The 25952-nt window shown below is 45.0% G+C and overlaps 1 protein-coding gene and 1 non-coding gene across 2 annotated transcripts in view; one reads left to right on the forward strand and one right to left on the reverse strand.

Moving 5' to 3' along the window:
• The window catches only part of SDK1 (sidekick cell adhesion molecule 1), a 534794-nt gene that overhangs the window by 448992 nt on the left and 59850 nt on the right, over positions 1-25952 (reverse strand). The window lies entirely within an intron of this gene.
• Positions 12873-12979, forward strand: LOC130036676 (U6 spliceosomal RNA). The gene has a single exon (XR_008794439.1). It is a non-coding gene; the product is annotated as a U6 spliceosomal RNA (small nuclear RNA).

Consider the following 25952-nt stretch of genomic DNA (forward strand, 5'->3'; position numbering starts at 1 on the left):
TTTTTTTTATTTTCTCTAAGAAAGCCTTTGCCTTCTTCCAAGAGTTTTCTTTATTTCAGTTCTTTGCATCTTTGTTCCGTAGAAGGTGGAGTTACAGGGTCATCTCTGTATGTGAGTATTCAATTATCCCACTTGTTTAAAATAAAGCAACAAAAAGGGAGAGTAACACCCAGGAATGGCTGAGATTAGTACCAGGAATTTTGCTCCATGAATGGAAGGCCAGCCACAGGCTCTAGGTGAAAAGGAAGCTCAGATAAAGAAGAGAGTACCAAATGAAGGGTGTTGTGAGGGTCCTCCCAGGGTGGGAGAAGCATGCTAAAAGTAGTCGATAGACCAAACATGATTGCCACTCAAAGCCTCTCTTGCAAAACACAGTACCCAAAAGAAGAGAGAGAGAGAACAAGGGGGAATACCCTGCCACAGAGGCAGGATGGGACGGGGGGTGGGGGGGGGATGAAGGTGGGGGGGATACTGGGACCCATGGGGATGGATGACGGGCACTGGTGGAGGGATGGGCACTTGATCATTGTATAACTGAAACCCAAGCACAAAATTTGTAAGCCTATAACTGTACCTCATGGTTTTTCACTAATAAAAAAAGAAAAAAAAACAAATAAAAAGTAGGCAAAATAAAAAAATAATAATAATTATAGGAGAGCAGAAATTAAGATTATATGGCATTTGTTGAGCAATTTTACTGCTCCAAGTACTCTACTAAGTGTCGTAAATGCATTTGCTCAATTAAACCTTGCAACATAAAAAAAAATAAATAAAAAATAAAAATAAAACAAGGCATCAAAAATCAGATGGGTTGGACATGTAATGCGATTTGGAGACGACCACTGGACTAGAGCCGCTACCGACTGGATTCCACGGGACGCCAAAAGATCACATGGCCACCCACCTACAAGATGGTCAGGCTTCTTCATCAATACCCTGAACAAATGATTTGAGGCTCCACGTGTTCCTGGAGCGAGCAGACGCCACTGGGCTACACTAGCACGCAACAGGGACGAACAGAGACATTACTGGTGCCTGCTCGAGCAAACAGATGAGTAATGGGATGTCAAGTGATCAAGTTTAAAACTTATTTCCTATTGAATCATCTTTCCAACAAATGGTCCTGAAACATTTGCTTGCCCATTAATTAGTTCCTAGACTAATCACAGCTCTCCCTGAGGAGCTGAGGCTGGGATGGATTCTTGAGAAAACTGGAATTCTCTTCAGACAGAAGTCAAGGACAAATAAATATGGGGAAGATAACTAAAAGGCAGTAAGTATTTGTGCAGAGAGTCCCTAATCTGTTTAGGATCACCTTCAATGGTATTGGTGTGATCTGTTTGGGAAAACTCACTTATGAAACGATCTGAAACTTAATCTGCTATCACTAACCTTTGCTTCTCTCTCTACTTAAGTTAATCTGGGTAATTTTCCTAGAAGAGTGCCCCATTTCGCCTGTGTTTTAAATGTAAAAACAGAGTCATACACCATATGGTTTTTGAACTTCCCTCTCCTTCCTAACTTTCCACCTTCCGCTTTCTTCTCAGTCAGGTTACCCAAAATCAAGCACGACTACACCGGCCTTTCCTCCCAAAAGGAAGAAGACGAACCCTGGGTTGTACCCAGTGCTGGCTGGGTGGAGACTAGCTGGTTTAAACTGGCTTCGGGTGAGTTACTGCTGGCGCACCACATGCCCCCACCCTACCCCCCAAGGCTGCGGAGGCAGCATCGGGCTACGCTCAAGCTGGCTGGAACCCCAGGGCTGCTCCAGACAGTGCTTTACGCAGATGGGACATTCACGTGTGGAGCCGGAGCCTGCAGGCGAATGGAGGAGAAGGAGGTGAGTGGCTGGAGAAAGTTGAGGATGAAACAGAGACACAAAGGATTAAGGATATACCCAGGGGTGGGCCGTGGTGGGGAGGGTGGTGCTCGAGGACATTCCCAGGAGAGAACAGAGTGTGGCGGGTTTGGGGGAAGGGCTCACGTAATCAGAAAGGCTGGGGTTGTGCCTGGTCAACTGTGCCCTGGAGTGCTGGCTTGCTCAACATCACCACTTCTCCTGAAACTGCTGGGTGGAAAGTGGGTTTGTTGTTCTGGCCTCAGGGAAAAGATGTTTCTGTGGGGCAGGCACTGACCAGGGCCTCAGACACGCAACACACGCCCAGCCGCAGGGAAGGGGTGAGACCAGGGCAAGGGTACATCTTGCCCCAGAAGCTTCCTGGAATTACTGCTCGGGTCTCTTATACAGAAACTGGTGGCTCCGGAGGTCTTTTTTTTCCCCCCTTAGTAGCCTACCTCACTGCTATTGTCTTCTAGTGCACATTTTTTATCTTTAATAATTTTCATGATTTCCTCCATTTCTTCTTGAGCTGAAATGCTTGATTTTTATTCTCTTTCGTTAAGAGATGCCAGTATTTAAGTACATTGATTTTCTTTTTATATACCTCTCTGATTGCATCTCATAGTGTGGGGAGGTACTTTCCATCATGATTTTTTTCCTAGAATTCTTTCCCCAGAAATTTTGTATGTGTAGTCCTGCTTCTCTTTTTGATCCAATCAAAAAGCTATTCCAGACATGAAGGAGATGGAAATGGAACAAGAGAATCTGGGACTTCTTGTTTTAAATGTTCACGTATAGCACTTGTAGGAGTATCGCCATCCGCTATCCTCACTTCATATTTAAAAATGGGCTGGAGCGACAGCACAGCAGATAAGGCGTTTGCCTTGCATGTGGCCAACATGGCTGACCCGGGTTCAATTCCTCAGCCCCCTCTCGAAGAGCTTAGCAAGCTACCGAGAGTATCTCGCCTGCATGGCAAAGCCTGGCAAGCTCCCTGGCAAACTCCCTGTGACGAATTCAATATGCCAAAGATAGTAACAAGTCTCACAATTTGTTGTGAGACGTTACTGGTGCCCGCTCGAGCAAATCAATGAACAACAGGAGGACAGGACAGTGCTACAGTGCTCATTACATTGCTATTCTTTGAATTCCCAAATTAATGTTTATTGGGGCCAGAGCAATAGTACAGTGAGTAGAGCATCTGACTTGCATGTGGCCAACCCTTGGGTTTGATCTCCAGCATCCCATGTGGTTTCCAGAGCCCATCCCATGTGGTTCCCCAAACCCCACCCGGAGTGATCCTTGAGAGCAGAGCCAGGAGGGGGCCCTGAGCACCAGTGGGTGTGGCCCAACATCCAAAGAAGAAAAAAAAATTATTGCGACATAACATAGCCCATAAAGATGATACTGCATTGGGGCATTTACTTTTGCATCATCACTATTATCTTTGATCCATCTTATAATTTTCTCTAATCTAGGACCTTTGTGTTCTTTTGCACTTACCCATTCCTTCAGGCCTTTCTGGTCATTTCATTTGAAAGACATTATGTGTAAGGGAAATGTTTAGTTTGGTTTCCTTGTTAGATTTGTTAATTCTCACCATAATTGGCCTACTTCAGTGAAAACGGACTAACATGCAGCCCGAGTGGGCAGTAAGTAATCCTAAAACACAACTCATGAACATCTCAACTCTCCAGGGTTCAGTAGACTTTCACTTTGAAGTTGGAGAAATAATGTGAGATCCAAGTATGGTATTCCCAAGGATGAAAACTCGCTTTGTGGCAGGGTGGAAGGGTCACCAGAGGCCCTTCCTGGTGACACCAACCAGACGGGTTAATGTAGGGCCTGGTGGTGAGGTGTTTCCCAATGGTGCTAGGTGCTGGCAACCGCCAAAGACATACACCCAGTGGCCACGGCAGAGGAGGTGGTAGTTGATGCTAAGGCTCAAAACTCCTGAGGGTCTGCAAGAGTGAGGATGTGGGCTGGTCACAGGGTGACTCCCAGAGCCTTTAGTTTCTCTTCTAAGGGACGGATTCTGAACACTTAATTGACACCTGAAACCAGTAATCCAACTACATATTAATTTAGCTGACCACAGTCACGGCGGCCTGGCATTCAAGAAACAATATGATGTCACTGTCCTCCCGTTGTTCATCGATTTGCTCGAGCGGGCCCAGTAACGTCTCCATCATGAGACTTGTTGCTACTGTGTTTGGCATATCGAATACGTCACGGGTAGCTTGCCAGGCTCTGCCGCGTGGCGAGATACTCTTGGTAGCTTGCTGGGCTCTCCGAGAGGGGCAGAGGAATCGAACTCGGGTTGGCCATGTTGGCTGTCTGCAAGGCAAACACCCTACCGCTGTGCTATCGCTCCAGCCAAGAAACAATACCTGAACAAACTTCTGTTCTATGGTAGGAAACCTGTTTTTCCTCCTTGGTCAAATATTTGGGGGCTGGAGAGATAAGATAGTACAGTGGGTAGGGCACTTGCCTTGCATGCAACCAACCCAGGTTTGATCCCAACATCTCGTACAGTTCTCGAGCACCACCTGTTGATGCTCAGGGTTACTTTCTGAGTGCAGAGCCAGGAGTAACCCTGAGCATCAACAGGTTACAGAACTAAATAAAATAAAATAAAAATTCAAGTATTTTGTTAGAATCCACTTAGGAATCTTTATTCATGATTTCTGAGAATTTTGACATTACTCTAGCAAAAGGCATGTCTATTCCTAGTTCCTTACATCTCTGCTCAGAACACGCCTGCTCTCCTCTTGAACCAGGCCTGTTCTCTGCGCTCTGGAGATGCCCTCACTCTCCATCCATGTCCATGACATTCTTCCGTTCAATTGTCTTGATATGAATTTCAGTCTTGTGGTGATCTTGCATTCTTTTCAGTTGTTTTCTGGTGTTTTATTTTTTAACATGTCTGCCTTCATTTTTTAACCTGTTGGCCCTGGTTTCCTTTTGATTCAAAGTCATGATCTTTTTTTGAGACACCAGGAGATTCATATGAAAATTCTTTCATATGAATTCCATATGGTCCCTGAGCACCGCCAAGGATAATTTCTGAGTGCAGAGCCAGGAGTAACCCTTGTGCATCACCAGTTGTGACCCAAAAAGCAAATAAATAAATAAATAAATTCTTTCTTACATGTGAACCATGTTCAGAGAGGCAGATGCACTATCTTCATGTGTTCTTTTCTCTTATTTATAGTATCTTTTTAAAGTCACAGGCTAGACTTGACTTAAACAAGTGACAGAGAGCACTCCATTTAGATAGAGGTTCTATACAGACAAGGTAACATGTCCCATGCCAGGTTCAATGATGTGTCCTAACTCAGCTTGACCTATGACACGTGCCAGCTCTCTCTTATAACGCAAGCACATGGGGAGACTCCTGTGGACTGTCAAATGCACATACTACCGGAAGCACATAGGCTAAGGGTACACACAGCTCTTTCTTTTAAAACATATATTTAAATAACACACATCCAGGAGCAATCTCTCCCACCTCCCCCTGGCCCCTGCTGCTGAGCTGCATGGTGAGAATCACGTTTATATGAAAGCAGACAGAGGAGTCAGTGGAGATGACCAGGGACAGGCTCAGGTGCCCATGGCAGGAAGTCCTGCCCCTCCTCGAGACCCACGCGCCTCCCAGAGTCCTTCCTGCTATGTGAGTGAGTCTGAAACCATGTCCTGCTGTGGGATGTCTTCCCCACATACTTCAGAAATAGGTCATGCATGATCCAGTCCCAAACTAAACACAGTCCACCCCACCAGCAGAATTCCAGAAGTTTCTCTAGGTGCTCTTAACATAAGGCGAATTCGTGTGGTGCTGCAGTGGGCCTGTCATCTGCATGATGCTTTCACGGGACTGGGGAGCGGGCCAGTGGGCCAAGCAGTCTCCCACGTGACCCTAGAGTATTTCCTATTTCAGTTAATTACATCATCTCCCACCATGTTCGTGAGATCTGGGACTCTCGATAGTACTTGCACATTTAATGCAATTTTTTAAAGATGACTTTTCCCCCATAATTCTGTAGTCAAGCTACAGACTTATAAAGAACAACTGACAGCGGCTGTCTCCTCCCTTGGGGGTTACCATTTGTGTAGCTGTCTCTCTTGGTTGGCACACCCAGCACAGAGGAAAAGAGCCATCTGCCTCACTGTCTGGAAACAGCGTGTCGGATATTCCCCTGGCAGTGAGCAGGCCGTGCTGAAGTCCCGTTCCCAGGAAGCACCTCTGAGACACTGACGATCATGCTCTCAACCCGTCTTCTCTCCAGGCACGTGCAGATTTCAATTTAAAGCCAGGCCCTAATTCAAATTTGATCTCAGCCTATGTCCGTGTGTCTATTACGGCTCTCAGCCTCACACTGCAGAGGCGACTTGCTCCTGACAGGTGGGGTGTGGACACCTTATCCTCTGGGCACAGCATGCTCCATGAAGGGGGAGGAGGCCCCAGGCCCCTGGCCCTCAGACAGAGCACTGTGTTCCTGGAAGCAAAAGCCTGTGAGCCTCAGTGAAATCCTGGAATGTTTTGTAAAGATCACATGGCACAGGGGCTGGAGCGATAGCACAGCGGTAGGGCGTTTGCCTTGCAGACAGCCAACATGGCCGACCCGAGTTCGATTCCTCCTCCCCTCTCGGAGAGCCCGGCAAGCTACTGAGAGTATCTTGCCCACACAGCAGAGCCTGGCAAGTTCCCCGAGACGTATTCGATATGCCAGACACAGTAACAACAAAGTCTCCAATGGAGACGTTACTGGGCCCGCTCGAGCAAATCGACGATCAATGGGAGGGCCTTTACTTTACTTTACTTTACACATGGCACGTGATCCCAAGTCAGCAATGTGTACAGGTGTTTATTAGCAAGAAAAGAATACATTGTACACCTTATAGGCTGTTCATAGTATTAAAAAAAAAACTTTCCGTTCATAGTTTACTGCAATTGCAATGCTTTTATTACTTTACATTAATTACTCAAAATCAGCTTTTCTATAGCAACACAAATGAAAACCTAAAGCACCTTATTTTATGCACTGTACTTGCTGAAGATGAGATGTATACAAAATGACTAGATGTTGGCTTCAGAACACTGTTCTGAGTTTTTTAATTAAGTTCCCCAGGATCAGAAAACCCTATCAGGGAGTTGAACTTTTCTTGTAACAAGCCATACACTACATATTTTTCGCTTTGCAGGCCCAAAAATCTGTCACAATATGCAACTCGGCTACTGATGGGTAAAGGCAGCTGGATACAACACATAAACAAATGTTCACTGCCACATCTCAACAAAACCTTATACTGAGGCAGCAGGAAAAACACAGAACGAGAAGGAAGTTTAAAATTTGGATTACACCAATTTTATAGAATTACAAAGAAACCCTGACTAGGTATAAGATAGGAAAACAAAATAAGTGTCCCAAGTGAATCCCAGCAGATGCAAATCTCCAGAACCCAATCGCCACCATGCTCATGGCCGACCTTCACAAGCTCGTCCAAAGCCCCCCACACATGAGAATGAATTCGCTGAAAAACCCGGTACATGGAACTCGTGACTGAAAACTCCAGGTTTCATGAAGCCGGGGAGGGGCGAGCTCCCCCCCCATCTCCCCACCCTTCCAGTTTCCTGGCAGTTACACCCATTAACTGCCACCGGGCGCCATTTAAGCACATTAATGGCCATGATTCAGAGACACAAATGAATCTCAGAAGAGAGCAGCATGCTGCAGAGATGCCTCCAGACCCCAAATACTTAAACATTTTAGAATCCCAGTAGCGCACGGTCACAAAAGCGGCCACGCAACATCTCATGCTCTTCCATAACGAGCAATACAAAATGAATCATTGACCTATGGGGCAGGCTTGGGTGGTGGGAAAATTTAAAATAATGGTGGTGGGAAGGCATAATGGCGGTGGGATTTGGTGTTGAAATACTGAACATAAATGGTGAATGTGAACAACTTTATGAAAATTAAACTTAAAAATCAAAAAAAAAAAACAGTCGTTGTATTAAACATGGAAGAACTAACTTTACACAGAAACTCTCAGCATGTGTCAGTACATTCTAGGTGCCTTACTCTAACCATCTCTTTCGGTTCTTAAGACATCCCAGAGAGGAAGCTCAGAATCCACTGCTCAGGGTCATGGGGCTGAGGAGGGCTCACCTGGCAGAACACAGTGAGGCACCAGCCAGGGCTCACGGAGTCCTGGCACTGCAGGGAGAGGGAGAGGGGAGAGGAGGAGAGTGAGCAAACGAGTGAGAGAGAGAGAGAGAGACAGAGAGAGAGAGCTAAAGGAAAGGGGTCCAGAAAATTACGTGTGGAACTCGCTTCAGTTCTAATGACAGACTTTCGGGTGTCTCTGGGCCTCCCCTAGGGTCACCCCTGTTCTCCTCTCACCCAAACGCTCTGTGCTGAGTCTGAATCTCCAGGCACCCACTCACTCACCCCCACCCTTCAGAGGCGTGGAAACTGGGTGCAACTCGGCAGTGAGAGACAGCAGCCGACAATCCTTCTGAGTATATGCAGCTGAGGAGCTGGACAGCAGGTGATTTTTAAAGGCTGTCTCAAACAGCTGTTCACCAGAAGGCACACACCCCTGCCCCCCCACAGGCCCCCAGGGCGTCTCTTAGACAGAACAGACAACACTTCCTTCCCTCATGTAAGTCTAGAAATAACCGAGCTTTGTAAAATGGACTCGTGATCCACTGCCTCGTGTAAGGTCTTTTTTGTTTCAGACTCACTTTACTCACAGATGCTGTTTTTAGGTTCACTTTCAGTTTCAGCAACACCCCATGAGAAAGGGGCACCGTGCTCTGTGGTTACAGAGTACTTTCTCTGAAAATTATCACTTCCGCAGCAATGGATGTGATGGAACCGCTGCTTTCCGGTCTTTTAGCAATGTTCATCCACAAAGGGAATATTGTCCGCAGCAGCAGCAGCAGCATTCAATAAATAGGAATTTAAGCATGTCCTAATTATTCCAATCTCCTCCGAAAAACATTTTCCTATGTAGATAGTCATTTTGTGCCATAACAATTGCTTATGAAAATAAATTAAATTAAATCGAATCATCATCACCCAAACAATATACTGAATTCTCTGGAGGTACACGATTATCATCAGTTTCACAGCGAAGGAAACTGATATTAAACGTCTCAACACAACAGCGAGAAGAGTTCAGCCATGAGGGTCTGGACCAGTGCTTCCCAGCCTCTCCCTCAGTGGACTCCTTGGACTTGGTTCTATCCTGTGTCCCCATCCTACAGTGGACCTCCTAGTGTCAGGCCATGGGCACCTGTTTGTGTGATTTTCACCTGCGGCCCAATCACCATGGAATACTGTGGGAGCCCTGTGTGAGGGATCGTACGGTCCCTGCTAAGAGACACCAGCCTCCCTGAACACTGGTCTGGGCGTGGCTGAGTCTGGAGCCGCCCAAACAGTGCTCGGGAGGCTGGGGGCCATGCCTGACAGGCTGGGCCACCAAGGGCAGCAGCTCAGTGTGAGGGGCCCATGGGTGCTATGCTGGGACCCCCAGGGCTGCACCCAGATATGCTCTCATGTTGCCAGCCATGACCCTGACCCTGACTCTCCCCAGACCCGAGTTCCCACCCTCTGGAACTGTGGGTCGTGACCATAGGGGATCACAGGACTGAATGTGGGATTCGCAAATAATCTATTTTAAAATAAATTTATGATTTAGTACCAGTAAACATATGAACTTCATACCAATTTTATATAACCTGGGTCACATAAAAAAATTCCTCAGGCAAAAAGAACTCACAAGTGGAAGAAGTTTTAAATAGTCCTAGATAGAACCTGTTCTTTCTTGCATCTTCTCCTTTGACGTCTGCTTCTCGTGTAAAATTTTACTAGGACAAGCCGCATCCATTCACAGGTTGTCTGGGGCTGCTTCTGGGTCACGGCAAACGTGACGGAGAATGCGTGGCCTGAGGCCTCAGCTACTTCCAGCCAAGCCTCAATCTAGACAGCAGATCCAAGAAACCCAGACATGAAAGAGACTGGCTGCAAACAGCAGGGAAGGGATCTGAATGCAGGCTACAGGAAGAATCAATGCTACTAAGCAAGAGTTTTCACAGATGACCGGTTTAGGATAAACAAAAAAATCCTTAGTAGCTTTCTGTGGTTTTCTGGTGCATCATCAATTCAGGACATGGAATAAAGCTCATTAGCAGCAGCTGCTTTGAAACAAACCCCAAAGGGCTGCAGAGATGGCTTCCACTTTGCACATAGGAGGCCCAGGATGTCATCCCCAGCACCACACGGTCCCCTTGGCACCTCCAGAAGTCCCCCTGAGCACAGAGCTCGGAGTGGCCCCCAAGAATTGCCAGGTGTGGCCCCCTACCCCCCCCACACACACACACAATGAAGTGAACAGGTTAGGAATGCAAACATAAAAATGTGTTTCTCTCCTACTCCATCTGTGTGAAACATCAATGTAAAAATTCAGGTTGCATATCCTCAAAATGATCATAAAATAAATGGCAAATTGGAATACAATATTTGTAAGTCAAAGCGATCATCTCCCTTTTGTCTTAAAAATCATGATCAGGCCGTAGAGACAGGACAGTTGGGGAAGGCATTTGCCTGGCACACAGCCAACCCAGGTTCAACCCCCAGCACAACAAATGGTCTGTTCTGAGCACTGCCAGGAGTGATCCCTGAGAGCAGAGCCAGGATCTGGGTGTGGTCCCAAAACAATCAACCATGACAAGTTAGGACTGGAGAGGTAGCCCTGCAGGTAGGGTACGTGCCACACACATGGTTGACCCAGGTTCAATCTCTGGCACCCCAGATGGTCTCCCGAGCACTGCCAGGAGTGATCCCCGAGTGCAGAGCCAGGAGTAAGCCCTGAGCATTTCCAGTTGTGGCTCCCTCAAAAAAAAAAAAATCATAGGAAGTATCCAAATCTGTCAATTAAAAAGGCAAAAGAAATGGACAACAGGAAAGAAACTGCAGTATTTTAAAAGATGATCAACTGTCCTCATCAAAGAAACATAAATGAAAACTGCAAGACACCTCAGGAGCTAACAAAATACAAAAGCTCATGGCAAGTCTGAGAAGAGACTGGATATAAGTACATTACGAGAATCCCCGGAGCGATAGCACAGCAATAGGGCGTTTGCCTTGCATGCAGCTGACCTGGCCGAGCCAGGTTCGACTCCTCCGCCCCTCTCGGAGAGCCCGGCAAGCTACCGAAAGTATCTCACCCACACAGCAAAGCCTGGCAAGCTACCCGTGACGTATTCGATATGCCAAACACAGTAAAAACAAGTCTCACAATGCTACTGGGCCTGCTCGAGCAAATCGATGAACAACGGGAGGACAGTGATAGTGACAGTGATGAAAATCACTACAAAGAATAATTCTGCAACACACACAAAATAATTCATCCAATATTACCCAGTACTTAAGCAGTTATTAAAAAATTTAAAAAAGCGAGAAAGTTATCTATGCCCTATAAGGGAAGTAATCTCCAGGAAATATTATAAAAGAGAAAAGGGGATATGAGAAATTAGAATAACAAAAGTAAGATAAAAAAATAAACATTTGCTTATTTTTATAATGAAGAGTTAATAAAACTGGGATGATGGGAAGGAGTGAAAAGATTAGAAAAGGAAGTGAAATTCTTTCTTCTGGAAATCAGGGATCAAACTGGGGTAAATTGCATAGAAGACAAGCACCTTAACTCCTGGACCAGAAAGAGACTTCTTAAAAAGTATTTTAGGACACACAAACAAATCTTGGACCGAGCGACTTGCTGCAGAGACGGCCCTGGACTTTGCAACAGGCCATTTCCGCTGTGCTGCTCCAGACGGGGTAGGTACTGTCCCTCCTTCTGCCCTCTAAGAGCACCGGTGGCTGCCATTTTCTAGAAGTCAGCAACAAGCTCCAGGTACAATGGGTAGTGGCAGCCAACTCCAGGTCTCATGGGACAGGGGAGGAGTCGGCCCTTCTCCTTACCCCTGCCCCGATGGGACTCTGAGCTGATGCCACATCCAACCACTGTCTACTTAAGCTCCCACACAGCCATGATCCAGAGACACACAAACAAATCTCGGACCCGAGCAACTTGCTGCATCGATCTCTCCAGACGCTAGTTATTAAAATTTTAGAATTCCTAGAGTGCATGGCTGCTCTCGAAGCCCCGTGACATCATATTGTATCCGTAACAAGCAATACAAAACACATCGTCTAGCATTGCCTTTCAGCAAGTATGAGTGGTGGTGAGACTGGTCTCAAAATATAGGCAACTAAAGTAGAGAAAGAAAGTACTGTGCAACTTGTATGCCACACAGGCAGGGAGAGATGTGGAATGGGGGGACTAGATACTGGGGATTTTAGTTGTGGAAAACGTGCACTAGTGAAGGGATGGGTGTTTGCTGAATGTATGAAAGTTTCGTTACTGTACCTCATAGTGAATAAATTAAAAATAAAAGTATTTTAAGATGTTTACTTTTGTTCCTACCTATAAAGCTATATATGCACATCTATCTGTATATGTGCATATGCACAGATAGACAATTTGTACCCACAAATTACATTTTTTAAGTAGAATGCAAAGTAACAAGTAAATCAACATTTCTGTCAAATCATTAAAATATATGCACAGATAAAGGAACTCAAAAATTTTCACACTTAGTGCTCATTTATATTTTGCTGGTACACGTTACATTTAAAAGACTAAAAAAAGAGAAACCTTGGGGCTGGAGAGATAGCACAGCGGGTAGGGCGTTTGCCTTGCACGCGGCCGACCCGTTTCGATTCCCAGCATCCCATAGGGTACCCCGAGCACCGCCAGGAGTAATTCCTGAGTGCAGAGCCAGGAGTAACCCCTCTGCATCTCCAGGTGTGACCCAAAAAGCAAAAAAAAAAAAAAAAGAGAGAGAGAAACCTAAAAAAAAAAAATCCTTGAACCGCACTCACTAGTTTTAGTTTAAATACTGGCACTGTAACTGTAAAATATTTATGATAAGTTAATTTTTTTTTAAAAAAAAAGTGTTTTCGTGCTCGCTTCAGCAGCACATATACTAAAATTGGAACGATACAGAGAAGATTAGCATGGCCCCTGCACAAGAATGACACGCAAATTCATGAAGCGTTCCATATTTTTAAGCTATATCATATCACTCTGTCATTCTTAAAAATAAACCTCGCTAGGGGCTGGAGTGATAGCACAGCGGGTAGGGTGTTTGCCTTGCACGCGGCCGACCCAGGTTCAATTCCCACCATCCCATATGGTCCCCTGAGCACTGCCAGGAGTGATTCCTGAGTGCATGAGCCAGGAGGAACCACTGTGCATTGCCAGGTGTGACCCAAAAAGCAAAAATAAATAAATAAATAAATAAATAAATAAATAAATAAACCTCACTATACCTTCACTTTGAAAAATAAATAAAATTTAAAAAGTGTTTTCAGTGTAAGAGAAAAATAGAAATACGAAGTAAAAAAAGTTAAAGTCAAATCTGACTGCTGTCAAGTTCAACAATGAAATACCAAAGGAACACAAGTTCATTTTTGTTTCCTCCCGCTTACACCGAGATGTTTGGAGCAACGGCCTCATGCTGCGGCAGCACCTAAATCTGGATTTCTAAATACCATTCTCTCCTCTAGGAGAGCGGGGCTTCTCAGAGAGACGCCAGCTCCAGCTCTTGAAAACTTGCAGGTTGAGAAGTGAAAATGGCACATCCAGACCAAAAACAAGTGGCATATTTAAATTCTCCAGGGTCCTTGAAAATCAAGCAGCATTTCAGTACCAGCATCACAAGCGAACAGTCTCATTATGAGTGATCAGTTCATCTCTGACTTCCATTGCTCTGCAGGCTCAGGCTCACAGTGAAATAGTTCTGGTTTTCTATCGCCAAAGTCACAGGATGTAAGATAAACCTATAAAACTTCTATATGCTAACGATGAACACATGGACACCAAAATTTAAAATACACTAGCATTCACAATCACTACAAACAAAATTACTTACGTGTAAAAGCTGATAAAACCTGTATAGCGCTTGTAGGTCAAACCTAAAAAATGCTAATGAAAGAAATCCAAGAACATATAAACAAATCAAGACATACCATGTTCATGAATTTAACATAAAGCCATAAAGATGCAAATTCCCCTAAAATTGACCTAAAGATATAATACAATTCTTGGCAAAATCCCAGCAAAAAAAAAAAAAATTTAGGCCTCATTCCCCCTGACTCTGACAGAGCCTCCAATATTCAGCAGTGTTGGGAAAGATGAGTAAGTAGAGGCTTCTAAAATCTCAGGCTGGGATGCATGGAGACATTACTGGTGCCCGCTCAAGTAAATCTATGAACAACAGGATGGAAGTGATACAGTAATAACATGCTGAAGTTTATATAGAAAAGCAAGTAAATTAGAATAGTTAAAATGTTCTGAGAATTTGTAAGTCTACAACTGGACCTCATGGTGTTTCACTAATAAAAATTTTAAAAAATAATAAAATAAAATAAAAATATTGTCACTGTCAAAAAATATTCTGAGGGAAAAAAGGAACAGTCTGATTCCAAAATCATATACAGCTAATTAATCAAAGGCTTTTATAAGCTGAAGGATACAGAGATAAATAAAAAAAAGAATATGAAAAGCAAAAAAGGATACACAAATAGGTACATGTGATTTCTGACAATGGGGCAGAAGCAACTGCGCACCCATAGGCCAAAATAAAATAAACCTCACCACAGGCAAAATAACTATAAATTCATCATGGAATAAAACATGAAACATATCCAAGATCTAGGTAATGTGTTCTTACACATCTAATGAAAACACAATTTGTAAAAAGGAAAACTAATTAAACCTCAGAATTTAAAACTGTTGCTGTTAAGATGAAAATAGATTCAAGAGAAAGAAAATATTTGTGAAGCAAAGTCCAAAAATGACTCTCAAAACTTCACAGAGAGAAAAAAAAATCTAATTAAATGAAAATAGAAAAAAAAGAAGAGAGATTTCCATGAAGATACGCAGATGATAAATAAGCCCACGAAAGGACGTTAGATGTTGGGGAAATTCTAAATTAAAATAAAGTGTATAAAAATCATTATACACTAATCAGAATGGCCAGAACAAATATATGTGGCAGTAACAGAACTAGACAATTCACTGCCAACAATCTAAAATGGCAAAACCACTACAGAAAGCTCCATACACATTAGATATGCAACTAGCAAACAGCTCAGCAACCACACACCTGGATAAATAGCACAGGAAAAAAAAGAGAAAACTTGAATTTGCATAAAATCCCGTGTGCAAATGTTTCTAGCAGCTTGATCTGTAACAGTCAGGACACAGAAACCATTTAGGGTCGTAGGTGGGGGGGCGGGTGGTGAAACAAACGGACAGAGGACGCCACGAGTACTGCTCAGCAGTGAAAAGGGACAGCTGCTGATAGACACTCTTCCGATGAAGCCCTGGATCCCCTCAGAATCATGCTAAGTGTCTGATGCCACTCCCGTAACTCTAGAAACAATGAAGGAAGAGACATGGGGCCCAGAGATGATCTGGCAGGCAAGGTGCGTGCACCTTAGCAAACACCATGAGTGGAGTGATCTCTGACAGGGCCGAGAGCCAGCCTGTGCACTGCCAGATGTGCTCCCCTCCCCCCCCCACCCCAGGTAACAGAACCGAGCATGCAACCAGCAGCTGCAGTGCCTGAGGGAACTCAGTCTCCTGTTGGGTATGCGGAGACTCATCCTTGGCTGCATCCTGGGCTTGTCAGGACCCTGGACAGCACCCGGGCCCTCGGGAGGCTCCCGCTGGAGGAACATCTACTCTCCCTGAAAGGGCTATGGACTGAACATGAGGGCCACTTAGTACCTGTACTGCAAGCCACAACACCCAGAAGGAGAGAGACATCAAGAGGGGAGGCGCCTGCCACCGGTGGGAGTGGGGTGGCGGGAGGGACACTGGCAACACTGGTGGTGGAGAATGCGCACGGGTGGAGGGATGGGTACTCGATCATTGTATGACTGAAACGCAATACGAAAGTTTGTACGTCTTTAACTGTATCTCATGGTGATTCATTGAAAATTATTTTAGGGGCTGGAGCAATAGCACAGCAGAGAGAGCATTTGCCTTGCATGCAGACAACCTGAGTTCGATTCCCAGCATCCCATATGGTCCCCTGAGCACCGCCAGGAGTAATTCTTAAGTGCAGAGCCAGGAGGAACTCCTGTGCATCGCTGGGTATAACCCAAAAAGCAAAAAAAAAAAAAAAAGCAAGAAACTTCTGTGCATCGCTGGGTGTGATCCAAAAAGCAAAAAATAAAATAAAAATAATAAAAATAACCAAAAAACATTTAAATAGTTTCAAAATATTTTTTAAAATTATTTTAAAAAATAAAATCTAAATATACATATTTTAAAAATCACTTGATCACTTGATCCCCCGTTATTCATTGATTTACTCGAGCGGGTGCCAGTAACGTCTCCATTCATCCCTGTTGGCTAGCGTAGCCCAATGGCATCTGTTCGTTCTAGGAACATGCAGAGCCTCAAACCGATCATTCAGGGTCTTGACGAAGAAGTCTGACCATCTTGTAGGTGGGTGTCCACGCAATCTTTTGATGTCCCATGGAATCCAGTTGGTAATGGCTCTAGTCTAGCGGTTGTCTGTAAACCTCATTACGTGTCCAGCCCATCTGATTTTTGATGCCTTGGCAAATTAGACAGCGTCCCTGATTCTTGAGCATTGACGGAGATCAGAACTCCGGATTCTATCTCTCATTTGAGTGAAGTGTGATACTCCAAGCATAGCTCTTTCGATTCCTCTTTGAGAGAACCGAATAGCGTTCTCATCCTGTTTTCATAGGGCCCAGGTCTCTGAGGCATAGGTTAATGCAGGAAGAACAGTGGAATCGAAGAGATGTGCTTGTAGCTGGAGGTTCTTTGTCCTCTTAGTTATTTCTTCAACACTCTTGAAGGCATTCCAAGCCGCTCTCTTCCTCCTGCGTAACTCAGGTGCCAGGTCATTCATCATGTTGATTTCTCAACCTAGGTATATATAACTGTTGCATTCGGAGATGGTGGTTCCGTTGAGAGCGAATGGGGCATCAGGAACGAGGTTGTTTCTCATAAACATTGTCTTCATAAGATTCAGCTGTTGTCCGACCTTTCCACACTCACAGTCGAAGTCGGTCAGCATTATTTTAAAAATAAATAAAAGGAACAGAGGATCTCCCCACATTATTTCTTACGATAGCGTGTGAACCTACGATTACCTCAAACATTAATGAATAAAAATCCTACAAATGACCAATCGGGGGCGGGGGGGCTGGGGACAGCAGGTAGCTCTGCTGTTGGGGACCCTGGGTCCACTGCAATGTGTGTGCACAACCTCCAGTCATCACAGTGACACAAGAAAAAGGAAATAAAACCAAGACACACAATAAACACTTACCATAAAAAAAAATAATAATCTACGGTGAAGTGAGCGATAGCACAGTGGGTAGGGCGTTCGCCTTACAAGCGGCCAACATGGCCAACCCGAGTTCGATTCCTCCGCCCCTCTCGGAGAGCCCAGCAAGCTACCGAGAGTATTCGATATGCCAGACACAGTAACAACAAAGTCTCCAATGGAGACGTTACTGGGCCCGCTCGAGCAAATCGACGATCAACGGGAGGGCCTTTACCTTTACCTTACGGTGAAGTGAGATCATTCAAGTTTGCCTGAGAAGTTTAGTAAAACAAGAATGGAAAACTGTGAAAGAAACATTAAAAGCAAAACATAATCCCCCAAAGTGCCTTTTATGTGGTACATCAAAATGTCTTCTAAGAATAAAATCGGTGCATATTTATATAATTCTCAATAAATAGTGTTTTCTTTAATTATATATTTCAATACTATGCCACATTACAGTGTTAGTTTATAAAATAGCTGCAGTATTTTCCAAAACCTAATATTTAAAACATCTTACATATCCCCTCAACCTACTGGAGAGAAAAAAAAGCAAATTACATTTTTTAAAAGTATTTTTAAATCTTCCTTTCTCTTATTGAAGTATAATTGACATATATTATATGTCCCCAATGTACAACGTGGCTTGAGATTTGAATACACTGAAAAATAATGAACAAAATATGTCTATTTGCCATCTCTTCTTCGTAATTTTTCGGTTTTGTAATAAAATTGCTGGCTGCAGACCTTGAGCTCTCAATGAAATGCCATAAACTCCTTTTATTGTAACTGAAAACCTATTCCTCTCGGCTCCCTGGCCTGTCCGATTTCCCTAACCCTGCACCCACACCCCCCGCCTACTACTAATATTCTCTTGAACCGAACCTTAATTTCTAATCATTTGTAAAGATATAGAAAAGATATAGAAAACTATTTTAAAAGTGAAATTAGTGAAATTCCTTTTTTTTTTTTTGTGGCTTCGTTGGGTCACACCTGGTGATGCACAGGGATTACTCTGGCTCACGCACTCAGGAATTACTCCTGGCAGTGCTCAGGGGACCATTTGGGATGCTGGGAATCGAACCCGGGTCGGCCACATGCAAGGCAAATGCTCTACACACTGTGGTATCGCTCCAGCCCCTGGAATTCCTTTAAACATAGAAAATCTAAGAATTTTTATAAATTTAGTGTTATATAAATAAATTTTCTGCTTCTGTAGTTTTATGTTCAAATATCATCAGCAAAATCCCAAACAGTAAGATTGCCAAGATGAATAGAGGAAATCTCTAGCAAATGTGAGAAAACCCTTCACAGAAAGGGGCCTTCAAAAAGATCGTGCAGACCAGAAAAGGTGTTGAACATTGGTTTGTCTTTGGTCCTCCCACGGGGAGCTTAGGTTTATTGAGTTACTCCCACCAACAGTGCTCCCAAGGCAAACCCAATTCCACCAGGCACAAATAATCCTATATTGCTTTTCTCTTCCCAGGGCAAGCTGTGAGCTACCCTGGCATCGAAAAAGGACAAGCTAAGCACATAAGAAATATAGTAAGTTAAGAGCATGGACATGGAACAAGCTCTGTCATGACCCAAAAAGAAGTAATTGAGGGGCTGGAGCTAGCACAGCGGGTAGGGCATTTGCCTTGCAAGCGGCCAACACAGGGTTCTATTCCCGGCATTCCCTATGCTTCCCTGAGCACTGCCAGGAGTAATTCCTGAGTGCAGAGCCAGGAGTAACCCCTTTGCATTGCCAGGTGTGACCCCCCCCAAAAAAAGCAAAAAAATAAATAAATAAAAATTAACTGAATAAGAACCCATTGGGGATAGGGAAGACTAACCTGGCCTGGACTATGGTCAGGAATACATAGCGAGGTGTCCCCAGGAAGAGCTACTCTTTGAGCTAAATATATCTCCTACTGCATTCATACAAAATGACTAGAAATCTTAGTATTCAATATGATTGTTTAAATGGATTACTAGCTAAGGAAAGGAGGAAGCCATAAGCCTTTGGACGGAATCCCGCCCTTGAGCGGATCTCCTAGTAATCTAGAGTGCTGAACCCCTAGATGAGATTTTGTCCCTGAGTTAATCTCCTAGAAGAACGTCCGCTGCAGAAGGGGCTTACATCGGTTTATTGTTATGATAATGCCCAACCCCACCTCTGTGGACCCCACCCTAGGCTGTGGAATGAAACTCTCTGGAGCTGTCACAGCTGTAGGAGGGTTCTCAGGCACTGAACACGTATCATGTCGTCATGAGCCCACGGTATGAACTCACAAAAGGGAGCTGCCCACACACCCACACACTGGTTCATGCCCAGCCCCCCGCACGACCCCACAGTGCCCTCAATCATCACCACCAGCTGAAGCTCCTGGGATCCCACAGTGCTTCCAGGGTTCATTTTATCCAGACACTAAAGCACTGTAGCACTGTCCTCCTGTTGCTCATCAATTTGCTCGAGCACGCCCAGTAACATCTCCATTGTGAGACTTACTGTCACTGTGTTTGGCATATCAAATACGTCACGGGTAGCTTTCCAGGCTTTACCGTGCAGGCGAAATACTCTCAGTAGCTTGCCGGGCTCTCCGAGAGGGGCGGAGGAATCTAACCTGGCTTGGCTGGGCCGGCGGCTTGCAAGGCAAACGCCCCACCACTGTGCTATTGCTCCAGCCCACGGAGCTATTTATCATAGGATAGTCCTCAGATCAAGATGCTATTATAAAAACTAGGTCTCGCTACTGAGGAAAAATATTGTTCTTTCCTTTCCAACCTACCCTAAAACTGCAATAATGAACTTTAAATCCTTTAGGTGTGAGGGCTTTGCAATAAAGCCTGGTACTAAAAACATAACTCCAATGAGGAGTGGTACTGAACAATTAATCTGCTCCCAGGCAGAGATGTAGAAGAGTTGACAGAGGTTATGTTTAAAGGCCACTTAAAGGCCAGGCCATGCACGTGACCAGCTTTTCCGTCTCTATGCTGGGCTCAGCACTTTCCTGGGCTGGGACACAAGCCTGCTTGGTCCACTCCTCACACTCTGACACAACAGGAAACAAGGTCTGGGATGTTAAATAAAGGATGCTCATCGAAAAATGCTGATGGCCGGGAGAAGACCAGGGACCAGGAAAGGCCAGCTCTCCCGCCCTGCTATGTGGTGGGTCAACCTTCAGTGCGAAGTATCTGTTTCACTCAATGAAGACTCCAGAGCACCAAAACTCTCTCAGCCAACCAAGGGACCTCCAAGCAGAGCGGCCGAGACATGCCTCAGGCATGGAGGGTGCCGGGATCAACCATGGCACCAGAGGTGCTCAGGAGTCTCTCCTGGCAGGGCCCAGGGAACCACAGGTAATACCAGGGAACAAACCGGGCCAGTTGCAGGCAAGGCAAGTGCCTTCCTCGTCGTGCTCCACACTGCTCACTCTTGCCTCAGATACTGTCTGGAAACCACTGAGCTCTTAAAAGTGAGGCCTGTGAATGTGAGAGGAAGGGCAAGAGCTCCCTGGAACTGACGCATCTGATCCTGCTGATATCCAAACAGTCACAGAATCTTCTTGCAACAAAGGGAACCACGGTACAATCCTACCCTGGGAAGACTTTTTAAATAAAATGTCACAAATGTTTGAATATTTTCCTTGCACCTGAGACAATCTGGAAAGGCACTTGCCCTGCACGTGGCTGACGGTGGTTCAATGTTCCCCAGGGCCCTGATTCAGGAGAAAGACCCAACCAGCACTCGCACCCAAGGCAAGTATCTTCCTGGCCAGGAAGAGGCTCACGCATCACAGGTGACATATATAAAAAAATGATACATTAACACATTATATGTCTATTATAAATTTACAACTTTCCAATGGTTGTGATTAATAGTTGTGATCCGACAATATGGTTCCTCATTTGCCATCCCTAAAACACTTCTCATAATTCTCAACTCTGCCACAAAGAACGTCTGGTGGGAGACGTCTACTCTGAGGCCCTCACTGCACAGCTGGTGTCTCCTGGCATGGCTGCCTTAGGTCAGAGCCTCGACAGGAAGCGGGGCGCACACACACACAGCCCAACCCCATGTGAAGAGGGCCAGCTTTCCTGAACAGTCCCCCCAGAAGACTGCCACGGGGCATTCCACTGGCCTTCCCGGGAGCCAGTACCAGCCCAGGACATCTCCAAGGCTATGGTAGAAGGTCAGTGAGAGGGACCGAGAGCAGACAAGTCACTGATACTGCCACCAAGGTGCTGGGCACATGGAAGGTGGCGATCAACCTGGGCAGGATCCAGAGGCAGAGATGGAAATCACCCAGGCAGGAAACTGGGGCTGCCACAGTTGGCTGCATTAAATTCTAATTTCCATTTTAAAGACCATAACCTTCAACACAACAACTACTAAGTCTTACACCTCTGTAGAGAAAGAAAACAAAGAGAAAGCAAAGCAACAAGATGGGACACCAGGAAGGCAGAAACAGTGTCCCTTGGCTCCGAGTGACAGCCGGGAAAGCCTCGAAGCCTTGCAGGACAGGGAACGGCAGCACCTACCATGGGTGCCAGGGCTCCTCTTAGACATGCCAGTCCTTACTCAGTCCTGCTCTCCACTTCAATAGAAAGATGCAGTAATCAAGGTGTTTAATCCTTCATCACTGGTCCACAACTCACCACCCTTGGCTCCCTGAGGATGTTATTCTTATTCTCTACAGAGAGAACACAGGTAAAGGACTCAGGTCAAGGCTGCCGGGGAATGACCAGCAATGGTGCATCAGTGCTCAGAGCTGTTCCAACTTCAAACCCTACAGGAAATCTGAGTCATTCAAAATGCATAGCCGTTCCAGATACTTAGTGCTTTCTGGTTGAAACTTCTTTTAAAGAAAAATTCTTTTCTTTATGAGTCATTCCTTATGCTGGAAGCTTGCTTGAAAAAGCATTTTAATGACTAGATTAGTTCAATGTTCCAAATATCCCCCACGTTACAATAACTTATTATTGAAACAGCTAAGATCGCCATTTTGAATGGGAAGAGCTTAGACACCAAAGTATGAATATCATTAATGGCTTGGAATTTTATTATGTTTTATTTAGTTCCATTAATAAAAGGCTACTTTGTATGAGATATAGAGTTTAAGACAAATTTAGGGGCCGGAGAGATAGTAGAAAGGGTAGTGCATACTGCTACCCAGGTTTGATCCCTGGCATCCCATATGGTCCCCAGAGCACTGCCAGGAGTAATTCCTGAGTTCAGAGCCAGGAGTAACCCCTGAGCATCACCAGGGTTAGTCAAAAGACAAACAGAAGTTAGAAACACATCTGTACATAAGTAAGACACAGAAACTGTGTAAGTGGGAAAGAGGCTTGATCAATCATAAACCCAAGCCAATAGTGGAAATAAGTTTCTACTTTATATTGTTTGTAAGAGAAAATGTCATGAGTTGAAGAGATAGCTACAAGGATGCAGGCATTTCCTGGCACATGGCAGTCTGGTACCACCACCATTGCTTCCTAAGCCCAGGGCCTATGCACAGCCCGGTGTGGGCCCAGGTCAAAAAGAGCAAGAAGGGCTGGAGCGATAGCACAGCAGAGAGGGCATTTACCTTGCATTGAACCCAGGCCGACCTGGGTTCAATTCCCAGCATCCCATAGGGTCCCCCGAGCACCGCCAGAAGTAATTCCTGAGTGCAGAGCCAGGAGTAACCCCTATGCATCACCAGTGTGACCAAAAAAACTAGAGCACTGTCCTCCCACTGTTCATGGATTTGCTCAAGCAGGCACCAGTAACGTCTCCACGGTGAAACTTGTTGTTACTATTTTTGGCATACCGAATACATCACAGGGAGTTTTCCAGAGGCTCTGCCATGCGGGCGGGATACTCTTGGTAGCTTGCCGGGCTCTCCCAGAGGGGTTGGAGGAAACGAACCCGGGTCGGCCACCTGCAAGAAAGAGTGAGAAACTACCGTGGCAAAAGAAACGCTTGCTGGTGACAGTGAGCACATTCCCCATCACGCCACAGAGGACGTGTCCCTAATTTTCTTTCCTCCCCTCCATGTCTCAGAGAGCAGCTATCTAGAGCAGCAATCTTCAACCTTTCCACACCTGCAGACCAGCCAATGGGCCAACGTCTAAGACAGAAACAAACGAGTCCCACATTCTCGTATTTCATGATTAAACCCCGGGGTGTGAAAGGACCGTGTTTAGGACAACGCAAGCCAACACTGTCCTGTGCAGCTGCCCTCCCATTGCAACAAAGATCCAGTTCTGCAGCTGCAGCACAGCTGGCGGGAACCTGATGGGCCAGCAGGAAGTCCCTGCTGACCAGGCCAGGCTGGAGAGCAGGACCCACGGTAACCTCCGCACCATGGGTTAGGCTAAGAGCTTAATTCTTGGGCAATTTTGTTGGGGGGGGGGAGGTGTTTGGTTTTTGTTTTTTGTTTGTTTAGTTTCTTTTTTTTTTTTTGCATCATGTTCAAGGAAACAGAAAAGGGAGGGTAAGGACAGTGAGATGGGCAGAGAGCAGAGAAGGAAAAAGAGAGGAAAAGGGAGAGACAAGCAAAAATCTCACACTCTCTGAGAACAGGGAGGTGTACATCAACAACAGGACCGTCTAGAGTCTCTTAAAGATTAAATCCTAGCTGTGAATACATGATTTCAAGGAGAAAAATGAAAGAGATACTTAAAAAGATTAATGTGGCCAAGCAGGTATCTAAGGATGAGCTCAGATTCCCAAAGGAGAGGACAGGAAGGCCTGGCCCTGTGTAAAAGGATGGAGTGGACCTCTCCAGTGAGTACCAGGAAACCGAACCTCCAAGGGAAATAAAGTTTCTAGGCCATAAAAACAATTTCACTGATTGCAACGAACAATGAAAGAAAACTGACATAACTCTACACCTCCATTCCTGGGCTAAGCAGATAACCTATGACAGTGCAGAAACTGCACACAGGGAAGAGGCTGTGAGGTGCAGAGACTAGCTCAGAGAGGGTGCAAGGTGACACAGTTTGGTCCCCAGGATGGCCAGGAGGGACTCCTGAGCACAAAACCAAGGGCAGTCCTGAGGGCCACCCGGTGTGGACCAAGAGCCAAGAAAAGATTAAAATGAAATGAAAATAAAACCCGGAGACCAGCTCAGTGAGCCTTAGCCTCTGTAAGTGGCCACTCCTCGCTGAGGTGGCCCTCACGGGTCAGACCATGGAGGGGACACACCTGGCGAGCTCCTACTCTCGTCTTACTGTAACCACGCAGGTGTATCTTACAGCAGTCTGGACCATGTCTCTGCACACGACCACATTTTGCCAAGAAAAGACACAAAACAGTTTTTAAGAGGTACAGGATGATTGGAGAGAGGCAGGTCAGTTTTCCACGCTACAGCAAGACACGTAGCACGACCCTTGCAAGATTCCTACAAGGAGTTTCCAAAAGGTAATGATACCACCGCAGGCACTAGACGGGCTCGGCCACAAAACCCCCATTTCAATGGTGTCTCTAACCTACCAGGGCTCAGGTCAGTTCCAGGGATAAGGGGGCTGGGGCAGGGCTTGGACAGATGCAGAAAAGTCATGAATGCCCAAACACTTGTGTGATTTCCCAACTTGGTGAATTATGAGGGAAGACATAAAGGGAACTAATTTCTGGATCAAATTTACTCTTGAGGGAGCCCCAGTAAGTGCCCCCAGAGCTCTCTGATAGCTTGGTTAACACGTGAAGGGACCCGCAAGACATAAAAAATAAATTTTAAAAAAAGTGCATTTAATGATTATCAGGGGTAGACAAGCTTAGGAAATATTTTCTGGTATGAGGGTCAAACGCCTTTAGGAAGTAGGCGGAAAGATAGGGCTCTCAACAGAGTCTCTCAATACACAGGAGCTATGATGGAGACCAGGACAAGCAAACTCACGGACAGGCGGGGAGGAAGTTGAAGGAATGGCCACCTTTGGTTTCTACGTTATGAAAGCACTTCTGAGGGAGGAAGAACTAGAAATCAAAAGGAAAGGGATGATCAAGGAGCTGACGCTGGTGCCAGAGGAGAAACTGGCTGGAGACACAGAGGAAGCCTGAGATTCGAATTCTGCAACAGTAAACTTTCACCAATGGAGAACTTTTAAAAGCAAGTCCAAGGTCTCTGTAAATGACTCTTTGCTTATGTTTACGAAGACACAAAGTCACAACAACTTCAAAGACCAGTCAATTTTTTATAAGAGGTTTTCTCAAATTTGTTATGAAGTCTGAAACATATTCTAGAATCATTAGTTACTTAATTACTTTAAAATATACCACTATAGGTCTTAATAAATATATCAATGGAACTATCACCAAACATGAATGGAAAAGGACTAGGTTTTCTCAGACAAATCCCTCCCCAGTTTAATCAAAGCAAAGGAGAAAATAAGCTAACCAATTACTTAGCATCATTTAATTAGAGCTTGTCAATGGATTCAGGGATTTAAGTCACTTTCACACACAAAAGTATCTACAGTTATTTTGCAGCAAGTTTTCTTAAGGTAATGAACTAAAAATAGCTCATATCCAACTGGTTCCCTTGCCTCTGTCTCAGTCTATTTCATTTTGAGATATTTAAGCGAGGTATAGTCAATAATATTTTGCCTTTATCCTTCAGGATATATTTTTAATAAGGGCAAAGTTTAATGCCTTAGCTAGCAGAGCTATTTAAACAATCTACTCCAGACTTACAAAGTCAA

The sequence above is a fragment of the Sorex fumeus genome, unplaced genomic scaffold, assembly GCF_029834395.1.
Source record: "Sorex fumeus unplaced genomic scaffold, SorFum_2.1 ptg000064l, whole genome shotgun sequence".
Lineage (NCBI taxonomy): Eukaryota > Metazoa > Chordata > Mammalia > Eulipotyphla > Soricidae > Sorex > Sorex fumeus.